Here is a 13,588-nt window from a genome sequence, read left to right as displayed (position 1 = left end):
TGTGGTTTTGATTTGCATTTCTCTGATGGCCAGTGATGATGAGCATTTCTTCATGTGTTTTCCGGCTGCATAAATGTCTTCTTTTGAGAAGTGTCTGTTCATGTCCTTTGCCCACTTTTTGATGGGGTTGTTTGTTTTTTTCTTGTAAATTTGTTTGAGTTCATTGTAGATTCTCTGCTTATTCCTCATCACCTTTCACCAGCACCTCTTTAGCAACCATTTGTGATTAAAATTTAATTTGAATGTATTTACATAAAACTTAGTCATTAATTGTGCATGCAGTTTTAGTCCATATATGCAGTATGTTTTATAGACCACATTGTGTTTCTCAAATTTTCTATCTATGTACATCATTAACATTCATCCACATTGCTGTTATATGTCCAAGATTTAATTGAAATTGTTACATGGAATTCTAGTGTTTCTTTTTTCTATTACATGTTATCTGTGTTCCCCAATGATGCACATCTAGATCCAGAGATGTCCTCACATACAAAAACAATGCTGAGAACTGGAACGTCATATGCCTTCGTTTTTGAACCTGCATGAGAATTATTCTGCTCTATTCTGGAGGTTTACTCAGGGAAAAGTCTTTACAACTAACTAACCAACGAATCAGTTAACCAACTTGCTAAAGTACATCTATCGGCACACAAACACACGCAAACGAATTACAAGTACTCTGCTTGCTTTGGCAGCACATGTAGGAATTATAAGTACTGCTAGATTTCTCTCCAGAATGACTACTACTTTACATTGTAAACACTAGTGCATGAGAGATTCTATGTTCCACACCCATGTTATTTTATGACTATTTTATTTAAAATATCTTCTGTCTGTTTTCCTTTTTAAATACTCTAGTTTCTTTATTTGCCTCTTCTATCTGCTTTTGATGTTGGCCAATCTTTTATGGGTCTGAAATATATTTTACATTATTTTTCCCTGTCATTGATTTTTTTCCTTTTTTATTATATTGCCCCTTTTTGCTTCATTCAGTGAGTCTTGTCCTCATGACTTCATTGATACTGTCTGTGTCAGGGTCGCTAACACTTCATATCAAATCCAATATTGATATTTGTACTTATTTAAACTTCTTAGTTGCATAGGGCATGATTGCCCATGCCTACTTTCTTCAGGCACTTTCTGTACTCGGTTTGTAGCACATTACTCATCCTAACTGTGTTCATATCCCACAGTTCTGAGCCTCCCTTTGTGGTTACTCCTCCTTTGTTTCTAACCTTTGTCTAAAGATTCAAATATCCCTAACCAGTGTCCTTAACCCATATATTTTTGTTATTCATCTTCTGTCCCTTTGTTATCACACCTGTCTCATGGCTTTGCATTCCATCTATAGGCAGACAATTCCTCAGTTTATATCTCAGGGTCAGGTCTTTCCCCTGAGCATGAAATTTATATATTACAGTTCCATTTTGACATTTCTACTTGCATATAATAGATATTTCTAACTTAACAAGGCCACTGCAGAATTATGTATATAACCCTACCCATGCCAAACTGATCTTGCCCTTTAGTGTCCCAGCTCGATTAGCAGTATTGTCATTAACATAGTTTATTGGGTCAAATTTTCAAAGGCTTTCTTGATTGTTGTCTTTCTTAAAGCCTAAACTTGTATTTCTTCAGGGACTTTTATGTGCAAAGTTCTATCTCCACCATGAAAATGTAAACATAATGAAGATGAGGGCTTCGTTCGTGTAGTACAACGCTCTTGACTCATTACTTGGAGTAGCATGTACAGATCAGGGCTTATATATATTTGTGAAAAGGCTACATGTGTAAAGATAGATGGAAAATGATAAGGGCAGGGGAGATCTGAATATGTGTTAATGTTAACAGCAATAAAGCAGGTGAGAGAGAGAGAGAGAGCGAGCGAGCGAGAGAGAGAGAGATTAGTCATCTAAGACCGAATGATTCCTGCTGTGTGTGGAGCTGTCCACCAAGGCTGCAGATACCTCCACTGTGGATGTTAGGTACATACTTAGGCCAGGAACATGCCTGCTAGGCATTTTCAATTTATTTGGTAAGTTTGGTGCCTGATATTGAGAAGCAGAAATTTGAAGATTATAGACAATGAAGGAGAACAATTTGAAAAATATATTTGTGTGTCATATATTTGTTGAGATACAAGACTTCTGGTGTCTGAATTATAATATGTAAATTTTAATGCTTAATTTTGTGTTGTAAACAACCCCAAGTGATCTAGTTAATTTACAAAAAAATAAGCTTAGGAAGCAATATATTGTGAAAAATAATGTATGGAGTTCAGAGCCATACATTTTATGTATAGATCCTGGCTCCCCTGACAACTGGCTGTATAACAAGACACTGGCCTATTCATTAACCTCTGCCATCTAACGTTCCGTATCTGAATAAATGGAAATAATGATGTCAAGGTTGACTCGGAGATTGGTTCAGATGATATATACAAATATTAATTCTTCCTCCTCTCCATACCAATACTTTACCTGTAATTGTTCTTTATGGATATGGCTATATAGTCTGAAAAATAGTATCATTGAAAAATAATTCTTTGTGTAAAAAATGATAGCATCGGAAAACATTTGGAAATAATTTTAAGGGAGTTTGGAGAGTTTTAGGTTTGCATGCCTCAGTGATTTTGAGAAGTCTATTCAGTAACAAGGCCAGATGCTGTTTTGAAAAGGTATCTTCATGTCACGCGATACTGATTATTATTTGTTCTCATTCAAGTATTGTCATGTCAAGTTGTGTACTCTAAATAAATAATAATATTGGATTTGCTGTCAAGTATGCTCACTCTCTTTTTAAAATCTCCTTTTTTATAGATGTCTATATGAAGTTAATAGCTTCAGCAAAGTGTATTTGTTATGCAGATAGAGTTAGCAACATTAATGTAAATGGTAAATCCAAATATCTTTGTATTTTTTACAATAAATTAGATCATTTAATATATGCATCACACTGTTAGATGTTTAATAATTTGCAAATAATTGTAAACAGTGCCTTAGGGTATTTTACATGGGCTTGTGATTCATATTGAAGGCCAAATTAAATGGGGGCTTTTGAACTTTCAATTTTAGTTTGTCTCAGCAAGGCAGTTAAGCATCCAGGAGATGCATGTAGGAAATTTCAGGGTCAAATGCATGGTTTACTATACCATGTTCACAAATTAGTAACTGTGTGACTTTGCTCAGGTTACTCAAACATTCTGAATCTCAAATTTCCTCATCTTTAAAATAAATATAATAGCCCACTCATTTCGTGGGAGAATGAAAGGAGATAGTGTATCTAAAGTATAGAGTGCAGCTAGCACTTAATAATTATTCAATAGAAGTCACTTTTATTAGTGACTTCTATTTTATTAACAACTTAGTAGTAGTATTTTATTAACAATTTAGACTAACCTCTCTGTGAAATACGTACAGAAACTTATTCTTTTTAACCAGTCAGGTATGTACAATTCCCTGCAAAGTCATTGCACTTAGCAACTTGTTTCTCATTGTTTACATGACCGTTTACTCCATGGGTCTTTAGTTCTGTAAGCGCCATCAATTTGTTTCTTATTTGTGTTCCTCGCACCCAGCAAGTAGCTTGGCACAGAATATTCCTGTATCCCATATTAGATGAACAAGTTGGATTACTTGCCTTTATATGACATGTCATTATTTGAGAAAACTTACCTAAAAATTATGTGAGAAAAATGCTTAATGGGGCAGCAATTTAAATAGTTTTCTTATTATTTCTAAATACAAGAATCCTTGTACTTAATATTAATAAAATATTCCTGTATGTTAAACTATTGTATGGTTTATACCATATTAGGAAGTGGGTAAATACTGGGGTAATTAAAATTCAGTTTCTGATATAATTTATATATGGACTAACGTGGAGAAAAATTGCAGACATGATCATCTCATAATGCATACCTCTTGACTCTTTGTAATCCCCCTTCAAGTCAGTGCAATGACTTGTAAGAATAAATCTCAGTAACCCTTTAAAAACTCATCAGAGTAATTACATCATGCAGAAACTAAATATCCTATTACCATTTTCTAAAATTGAGCTTATCTTCTTTGTAGCAAAGACATAGAATACTGTTCTTCAAGGTTTGTTTTTTTTTCCCCCAACATGATGCACGGTTAATTTCATTTTGAAAATTGATTAGACTACCTGATTGATTACAGTGATTGCTTTTCTTGTCTTGAACAAGGAGATAGCATTTGTAATTCTTATTAAAAGTTGATTGGTATTTAATACTGTTAGTCTTATTAAATGTTGAATAATAAATTTTAGAACCGAAACTCATATGGCCAATTACTAAACATGAAGTAAATCACATCTTCAAGTGGTATAAAAAATTCAAAGGCATAATCTTCAGTGTTAAACAAACTGGGAAAAAAAAAATCTCATTAAAAGCAGTACCTCTGTGATCTGAAATGTTTTGTTGTTTTCTTTATGGGTATGTTTATGATTTTAAGCTAGGGGTGAATACAGCTTGCCTTGTCACTAATGCATTTAGAATTTGCATAGCATAAAGCTGTACAGATATCCAATTGGTTTTATTTTCCTAAGGATTGGAGCTATGATTAAAGAACACCTTCAATTAAGATATGTATGCCTTCTATGTACAGACATAATTGACATATTCATACCCTTCTGACACTTTGGTAAACGTATTTGACTGATTTTGAAATGGGTTCCCTAGCAAATGAAATCCAAATCGTTGAAACAAATGATACAAACTGCTACCTTCCTTGAAAAGACAGCTATTTCTTTCACCTGTTGAACATTTCTCAATAGAAATAAGTTGTTGTATAGCTGCTGAATGAAAGGGCTCTAGATAGTGTGGCATGAAATAAAGAGTATTGTGACCTTGAGGAGGTGCTTATTTTGTGACATCTGTATTCGGAGAGATGAGGGCATTATTCCTTTTTGCTAGGCTTAGGGAGTATTGCTTTATGACCACTGGGGACCACAAACATTACATGCCTTTAAATCTGATATAGAGGAAACAACTCCAAAATGTCTGCGAGGTGCAATGGAGTCTGTGAGTATGTTCTGTTTAAGTTTTATGCAGTGTCTGCCTGCACCACCCACCATGAATCTCACGGCCCATTGTGCATAAAGTATTTCACTCTGTTGACAGCAGACAATTGAGATTAGTAGGAGTGACACACACATGTAGAGGAGTGCAGAGTAGGCAGAAAAAAATGAGCAAAAGGGAAATGAAGTGACATCCTTGCAGATGAACATGACTCAATCAGCAATGGAAATCAATGAGCTGAAAGGAAGTGGCAGGGAAAATCAATGATGAAATAATGCACTGACCAATGAACTTTGTGCTTTTTTGTATTGTCTGGCTATACCAACTTAAATATTCAAGTGCATCACTTTCAGATCATTCTAGCCTTTCCATCCCAATTTATAATATATTCTTAGTCACCTTTGGCTCCCGTACTACTACACACAAGGCCCTCTGCACAATCCAAAGCATCCAAAGATGTTTCAAGTATCATTCCCTTCACCCCATGGGAAAGCAACTAGAGATAAGACTTCATCTGAGAACCTGATTATCCAAAACATGGCAAAGTGGAGATTAGCATAAAAAGTTTTGGGTTTCCAGGGACTGTAAGTCAGTTTCAGCTTTGCCATTAAGTGGTTTCTTAGTGTTAAACTTTGAGCCTTAATTATAATGGACAGTACATGTAGACAGTTAAACAACTACAGGGTGTCAAACAACCTGCTTGAAATGCCACTATGTGTAGCAGTACACCGAAGTTTCTCAGTTGTACATTACCTGTGGTGAATTAAGCAATGTTGTCATGGTGGGAGGGGGCATCATTTTGCTGCAAGGGCAAGTAAAGGTTGTGAAAGAAGCATTTCATAACAAAGCTGGAGGGTTTATAATTGTAAACCTGGGGCAATGATGAACAACCCAGAAGAAGGAACAATACCACAAATTCCACTAATGAACATGAGGTTAAATTCTGAAAATCTGGAACTGTTCTACCCTACACTGTGGGGCCTTCCCCAGTGACAATCACTCTGTATTTTTCCTTCCTAATATAAATCGTAGTTACCTGCTATTTCCTAGGATCCTTGTGAGACTACATAAGAAAAATTTTATAAAAGAAGCGTCTTAAAATCTATAAATTTAGAGATAAAATGTAAGGTACTTACGATGAAAAAATAGAAACAATCTGTACATACAGAGATAATAGTGAAAACAAACAGAGCTGTTCCATTTCCCCTCAGCCTAAAAATAAAATAAAACAAATTTGTGGGCAGAACAATACTCTGTCACATTTTGAGATATTAGTTGAGTTGTTTTTCTCTCATTAACAGCAGGAGTAATCTTTTTCCTGATGGATAATGCTGTGGTCATTGATTAAATATTTCAGTCTGTATATATTTCTCTTTCTGTCTCTGAGTCTCCAGTCTGCTCTCTGAATTCTCTCTCCAAATATATTGTACAAACCTAGAGGGCCTGACCATGTCTCAGGTTTCTTTGCAACTCCCATCACATCTAACAAAGTGGCTCCTTTGAGACTAAATGCTTAAACTTTTTTTGTTAATATTCTTAATGAATTGCCTAATTTGCATTAAGTGTTTGTCAATAACAATGTATCACATTTTGTATGTGCATTAAATATTTTAATCTTTACTAAATGCTGTGAGTTGATTTTTCAGTTTTATATTTAAAAGAGTCTGGATGCAGAGAAAGTAAATTGCCCTAGATTACACGGCTTCTAATTGAAAGTACCAGCCTTTCAACTTCTCTCTGTTGCTGCTTCTTGAGCCAAGGAAATCTTAAATATAGAGTTCCCATGGGAATAATGATTCCTTTTGATGAGGCTTTTCTGGGAGTCATTTCTTCTGCAGCCTGAGAAGCCTTCTGTTCAGTTTGAATGTCTTTCTTTAGAGAAGGGACCCTCTCCTTTCTTATCATTGATGGAGTTCATTTTTTCTGTTTGATTTCAGCTGTAGCTGGGTTATCTCAGAAGGAATTGTTCCAGAACTCAACATCTATTCTCTATTTTACTGGTTTTCCAACTTATCAAATTGCTGTGGGTTTTGTTTATTTGATGGTAGAAAATGAAATTTTTTTTCAAATACCATGTTACATAAAATGTGAACTTACAAAACATTGTAGCTCCTCAATTTGAAGTGGTGGAATGAAGGGTCATGAGTCCTGCCCTCCAAACTTTAGAACTCAGGTCACTTTACCACTGGGTCCCGGCATTCTGCGAACTGCTCACCTGTGGGATTTGAAGGCTGTTTTTTTGTTCTGTGAAATGTAATTATAAAAACGTTTAAGTTTTAACTCCTTTATATAAATTAGAGAGCAAAATGGGGCCGCTCAGAAGTCCAAACAAGGGTTACTTTTCTCTTTTGATAAGTATACTTTGGTATGCACCTTATTAAACATATTTTGCTTCTATTTAGGGCATGCAAAGAGTATCAATTCTGGTTCTAGATACAATTTGGTTGAAATCTACTACTTAGTAAATTTATGACCTTGGAAAATCCCTTTAATTATATTATCAGTTTTTTTCCTATGTGAAAAATACTAGAACAATTCATCTATAAAATGTCCAGCACAGTTAGTGAGTTAGTGGCTGCACATAGAAGGTATGCATAGTGGTTGATCATGTTCTTTGTCCTAATAAATTGTGCAAGAGGCAGAATGCTATTTAGAAAAATATACACATTACGCGTCAAAAACAACTCGCAGCTGTATTAGCTTGGCATGATTTGTATTCACTAACTTCTTAATTCAATCAACATTTCTGAACCCTGATTATAGGACACATAGCAGAGAAACAATGTAAGCCAAGGCAGAAGGAAATTGTACCCTCCTGAAGAAAACAGTCAAGTGTGAAGAAAGGGCCATGGATCAAATAATCACACAAATAAAGGTGAAATTACAATTGGGCCAGTGCTGTTAAGGTCAACAGAGATTGCTTGAGGAAATGACAGATCTGAAGAAGATGAGCAAAATTTAAATACTAAAGAGAAAAACAATTGTAGGTGGGATGAGATAAGACATGTTAAAGCAGGCGCAGAAGAAATAAAAACATAACGCTTCTAGGTAACGAGCACCTGAGCAGGCAATCCAGTCAGGACAAAATAACAAGCAACGAAATAACTTGTACATCAGGAAATAGTAGCATCATGTAAGCAAAGTGATAGAAGACTAGGTTACATGAAGGCTGTTGCCTTAGGAAAGAATACAATTAGTTATTAGTGCACAAGTATTTGAAATGTGTTGTTCTCTGGCTTAGTCTTAAAGAGGTAAGTGTGTAAAAATGAAAAGATACCTGTCAGACGGAACTAGAAGGGATACTTAATAAAGAGTCCTTGAGGATAGAATGGTGATGATTACTGACGTGGGGTTGTTGAACAGAATTAGATAAGGCAGTTGAAGAAAGGAACACACCTGGGAGCAAACACATCAGAACTGGGAGTTGACAGAACAAAAGTACATGGCTAAGTGGCACTACATTTTTTGGGAAATGAAGTACTATTAAGGCATGATTGCATGTATTCAATTTGGAACACTTCAAAACTGAGACAACTTACGGTCTACCATATAATGTAATCCAGCTTGCCTTGCCAGGGGATTTGGCTATTGGTTGGACATGAGGATTAAAAAAAAAAGTTTTTTAACTTTCTTTTGCTTAACTCTCTTGTGCATAGAATATGAATATTATCACAAAATATAATATTTGTAGAAAGTTTAAGTTAGGAGAAAGAAATAAGCAGATAATGTTCTAAGGTAGAATGTTGTCTTTTAAAATGTTAAAAGAACAAATAACATTGGTTTGTATTGTAATGTTAGCTTTTAACAATTTGAAATTATCTCTGCAAAATATATATACAAAAAAGATAAGGAGAAAATATTAACGAGAGTTGTCTTTCAGTGGATGAATACACATACAGATATCTATACATATAAGTGTACATAATTTTTAAAAACATATCAAATGTAGATATATAGATAAACATATCTATATATACAGATGTATATAATTTTTAAAAACATTTTATATCTTAACTTTTTCTACAATTGGTAGGTAATACTTTTATAACTACATGAGTAGTTTTGTAACTACATAAGTAATAAACAAGAAAATATTAAGATTCTATTAAGGCATGTAGTTTTCTAGGAGAATGGAAAAACATTCAGAAATCTGAAAGTATTTTGTTAAATTGATCTTGAGGCAGGAAAAGACCATGGGTCCCCCTGCTTCCCATAAAGATTTGTGGGGATTACATCTCTCAGGGGGGAGATGAGGCAGGAAAATAGGGTCTGGAGGCAGGGAACACAAAGCAAATTCACACTTCAGCTATAACAAGAAATGTTCTCTCCATAGGGCATAAGCTGTAAATGACTTTATAACTTTACTTCATCCTCTCCATTTACGTAGGGTGTACCCCAAGTAACCAATGGAATCCTCTAGGGGATATTTAAGCTCCCAAAAATTCTGTAACAAGGCCTTTTGAACCTCTATGCTCAGGCCCACTCCCACACTGTGGAGTGTACTTTCATTTTAGTAAATCCCTTCATTCCTTCCTTGCTTTGTTTGTGTGTTTTGTCCAATTCTTTGTTCCAAACGCCAAGAAGCTGGACCATCCTCCACCATTAATCATCTTACCAAAATTTAATTAGTTTACTACTTCAGTAAAAGCTAGACAGACATTCATGACAATTTCAAAAATTTTAAATTAGTTCAAAAAAGCAATGACACTTGTGAGGATAGTCGCGGAATGCTGAATGCTTAGCTTATTCAACGAAAAAATGTTTTCAAATATCCCTAAAATTGTCTGAATATGTGTTAAGGCATTTGACAACATTTAGAATGTAGACAAAGATAATCGGCTTTCCACTTCTGCAGTATGTCTTGTTGATAATCTTTATGTGTGAATACAAGCCAACATTTTCTAATTCACCTTTTTACTTGGACATATGCTACACAAAACATATGGCTCTCTCTGAGAAAATCTGGAGTCCGAATTTTTGCAGGTAAGTTTAGGCTTAACTTTTTGTTTGGCTAAAAACTTTGCTAAGATAAATGCTGCATAATAAAATAATCTGAAAAATAAAGTCGTTATTCATTCTCTCCTCTATTTTATGTCCCATCTTTGCATAAATTTGATCACCAGGATTTGGTTTAGTTTCCTGTATGAGTTCATTTGTTTGGGTTCCTGTAAAAATATTTTCACTGGGTTAGGGTATAATGCTCCTGGCAGACAGAATTTTGGCTTCTGTGATCTTTGCCCCCTGATGTCTTGCCTGTAGATAGGTTAAATTACATGGCAAAAAGAACTTTGCCAGTGGAATCAAGGTTATAGACCTTAAGACAGTGAGATTATCCAGGATTATCTGGAGAAAAAGTACTGTTAAAGATACCAACATATGAAGCTTTCACTCTTCTTTCATAGTTTTCCTCTCATCATAGTGTCTTCTATTTGCTGTTCAGTGCTGTGCAAGGTAAAGAAGAAATAAAATGTTCAATTAATAAGATATCTACAGTTGATCCTTCTATTCTGAAATTTCAGTCTTAAATAGAAAAAGTAGAGCCACGACTAGCCCTGTCATGAGATGACGCTGTGTACATACCACACCCTGACACTTCCCATGACTGTTCCAGCCACCAGCAGGAGTGGAGGGCAGTAACAGACTAGGTGGGAGCATGATGGGAGGGGCTGGACAGGCTGGGTGCCAGAAAGCAGGGGAGCAAACAGGGAACTAAGACCTCGATTAAGGAACTGAGACGTGGTGGGAAGTATCCCAGTTAGGGGCTATGGCTCTAGGCTCTTAGTGCATGTTTCATTGTCCAGTTGGTCTTCACAAATAAAACACTTAGAAACTTACAAAATTCAAATGTCATATTATTACAGATTTCTACACGATGACCTCAGAGTTTTAAACTCCAAGTACAAGAATGTTCTGAGAGTGGGACTCAGAGCAACTGCTTTGGTCATATGCCCATGAATCTGACCCTGATAAGAACTGGTCTTAGCACACACATTTCCCTTCTTTTCATGATTATATTGTATATAAAATAATAAGTAAACAAAGAATAAAATAGGAATAGCAAAGAGAATGGAAGGAGGGTCAATAATAGATTACAAATTACAAGTTTTATAATACCTAATATTACTTAGTGCTTTCTGTGTGCCAGGTATTTCACAGTTGAAATGTCAGGTCACTAATTCAAGTAAATAGATAGATTAATAAACTTATTTTATGAATAAGAAACAGGAATCAAGGCTACTTAACACTTCCAAGGACATAGAAGTTATAAGTTGAATCTGATCAATTTAACACAGAAACTGACCTCTTAAACACGAATTATAATGGCTCTCAAGATGAAATAAGCTGGATGTAATGAAACTAGCGCATTTTTCCACATTTAGGAGGAGGGCAAATTGTAACAAATTTCTTAAAGGACAATTTGGCTATAGCTAAAACTTAAACATTTCACATATATTTGCATCTTAAACACTTTTTAGAAATTTATTATTTTAAAAAATCAAGGATGTCATTTCATTTTTCTGTGGCTGCATAATAAATCACATCAAAATTTAGTGGCAACATGCAAGCATTTTGTTTTGTTTGGACTTGATGTACTTTTCTTTATATTTTTGGAGTATGCGTTTTGTTGAGTTTTGTATCTGTGGATTTATAGTTTTCAACACATTTGAAAAAGCTTTGAAAAGTTGTTTCTTCAAACACTTTTTCTGTCTTCCTCCATCCCCTCTTTGGAGAATCCAATTATATTTACATTAAGCTGCTTAAAGTTAGCTCCCAGCATACTGATGATATATTCATTTTTGTCTTTTTTCTGTTTGTGTTGAATTTTGGATAGTTTTAATGGCTGTGTCATAAAACTCACTCATCTTTTTCTTTTTTATTATGCATTGACTTAATATGCTGTTATTGACTTCCAAGTTGTTTTTCAACTCAAACACTGGCTTTCATCTTTATAATTTCAATTTCGATCATTTTATCATGTGTTATGATGTGTCATTTCTGGATCTGTCACAGTTGATTGATTTTTTTTCATTATAGATTATGCTTTCCTGCTTCATTGCATGTCCAGTAATTTTTTATTGGATGCCAAACATTGTGTATTTTACCTTGTTGGGAGCTAGATTTTCTTTGTAATTGTATATTCTTGAGCCTTGTTCTAGGATATGGTTACTTTCAAAACATTTTGACATTTTTTTCATCTTACTATGAATGAAAATTAGGAGATATCTCATCAGGTTTTATTCTACAGCTATTTTTTCTTCCCTATGGAGGCAAAATATTTCTGTATATTCTATCCAATATTTTGTGAATTTTGAGTTTTTCTACACTGGGGGGTAGATACTTGAACTACATTTGTTCCAGTGTGAACTCTAGATATTATTCTTTCTAATCATTCATGTGGTCCTCTCTCTAGCTGCAGATAATTTTCTCACATGTATGTGTTGATCCTTAATCAGCAGATGATTCTAGGGGAATCTCTTGCAGATTTCCGGCATTCTCCCTGTGTGTAGCTCTCTATTCTGGATTTTGCCCAGCAAAACGCAGCTCTCATGATCTCCTTAGACTCCCAGATTCATCTTCTCAGTTCAAGGAGGCTACTGGACTCCATCTTGTTTCTCTCTATTTCATATCCTGAAAATCTTCCTAGTATCTAAGTTAGAGCAATTATAAGACTCTTCTTCTTTGTTTGCTCTTTCTCAGTTATCATTTTCTAACATACAATGACTTCAAAATCATTGTTTTATATATATATATAAAATATAACATATATATAAATATATATATAACTAAATTTTTTCCAAGCACATGACTACATCTTGGCCCAAATTATTTCACTTTTTCATTATTTTGTGGATTAAGAATTCTGGAATAGCTCATCTAGACATTTTATTTTTTATCTACATGATGTTAGTGGGGATTGCTCAGCTGGAGATTCTAATTTCTACATGGTATCTCACTAACGTATCTGAATCCTTGATTTTCTTTGACCTATCTCTTCTTCCTTTCTTTCCTCTCTTCCTCTGTCTGGCATCTCATCTTTTAGTGCATCTTTGTATGGCTTGATTTTCTCACATCATGGTGGATTTGGGATTGTGGACTGCTTGCAAGGTAGCTCAAGCTCCAGGAGATCAAAGTGGAACCTACAGAATTTCTTCTGACAAGACACAAAACACCCAACAGCAAAATTAATTTCTGCCTTATTCTGTTTGTTCCCAGTGAATTACAGAGCCTGCAAAAATTCAAGTGGATGAGATGACACAAGGACACGAATACTAAGAAATGTGTCCCATTGGGCTGTAGAAAATTATTTTACAGACTGATTATCACTGGTACAATAAGGGATACAACTACGAAAGTGTTTACTACTGTTTATATTAAGAGAAAACAGCAAGAAAGAAAGCAACCAGAGGAACCTTGCTGTTGTCTGAATTATGAGCTATTTACAAAATATTATTTTGCAATATTTCAATATGTTATTACAGATGTATATGTAGATTTAATATTTAAAATGTGGAGGATTGCTCATATACTTATCTCCAAATAAATGCC

This window comes from Hylobates moloch, unplaced genomic scaffold (genome assembly GCF_009828535.3).
Source record: "Hylobates moloch isolate HMO894 unplaced genomic scaffold, HMol_V3 SCAFFOLD_19, whole genome shotgun sequence".
Classification (NCBI taxonomy): domain Eukaryota; kingdom Metazoa; phylum Chordata; class Mammalia; order Primates; family Hylobatidae; genus Hylobates; species Hylobates moloch.
The sequence above is the reverse complement of the archived record's forward strand: the minus strand, read 5'-3'. Positions refer to the sequence as shown.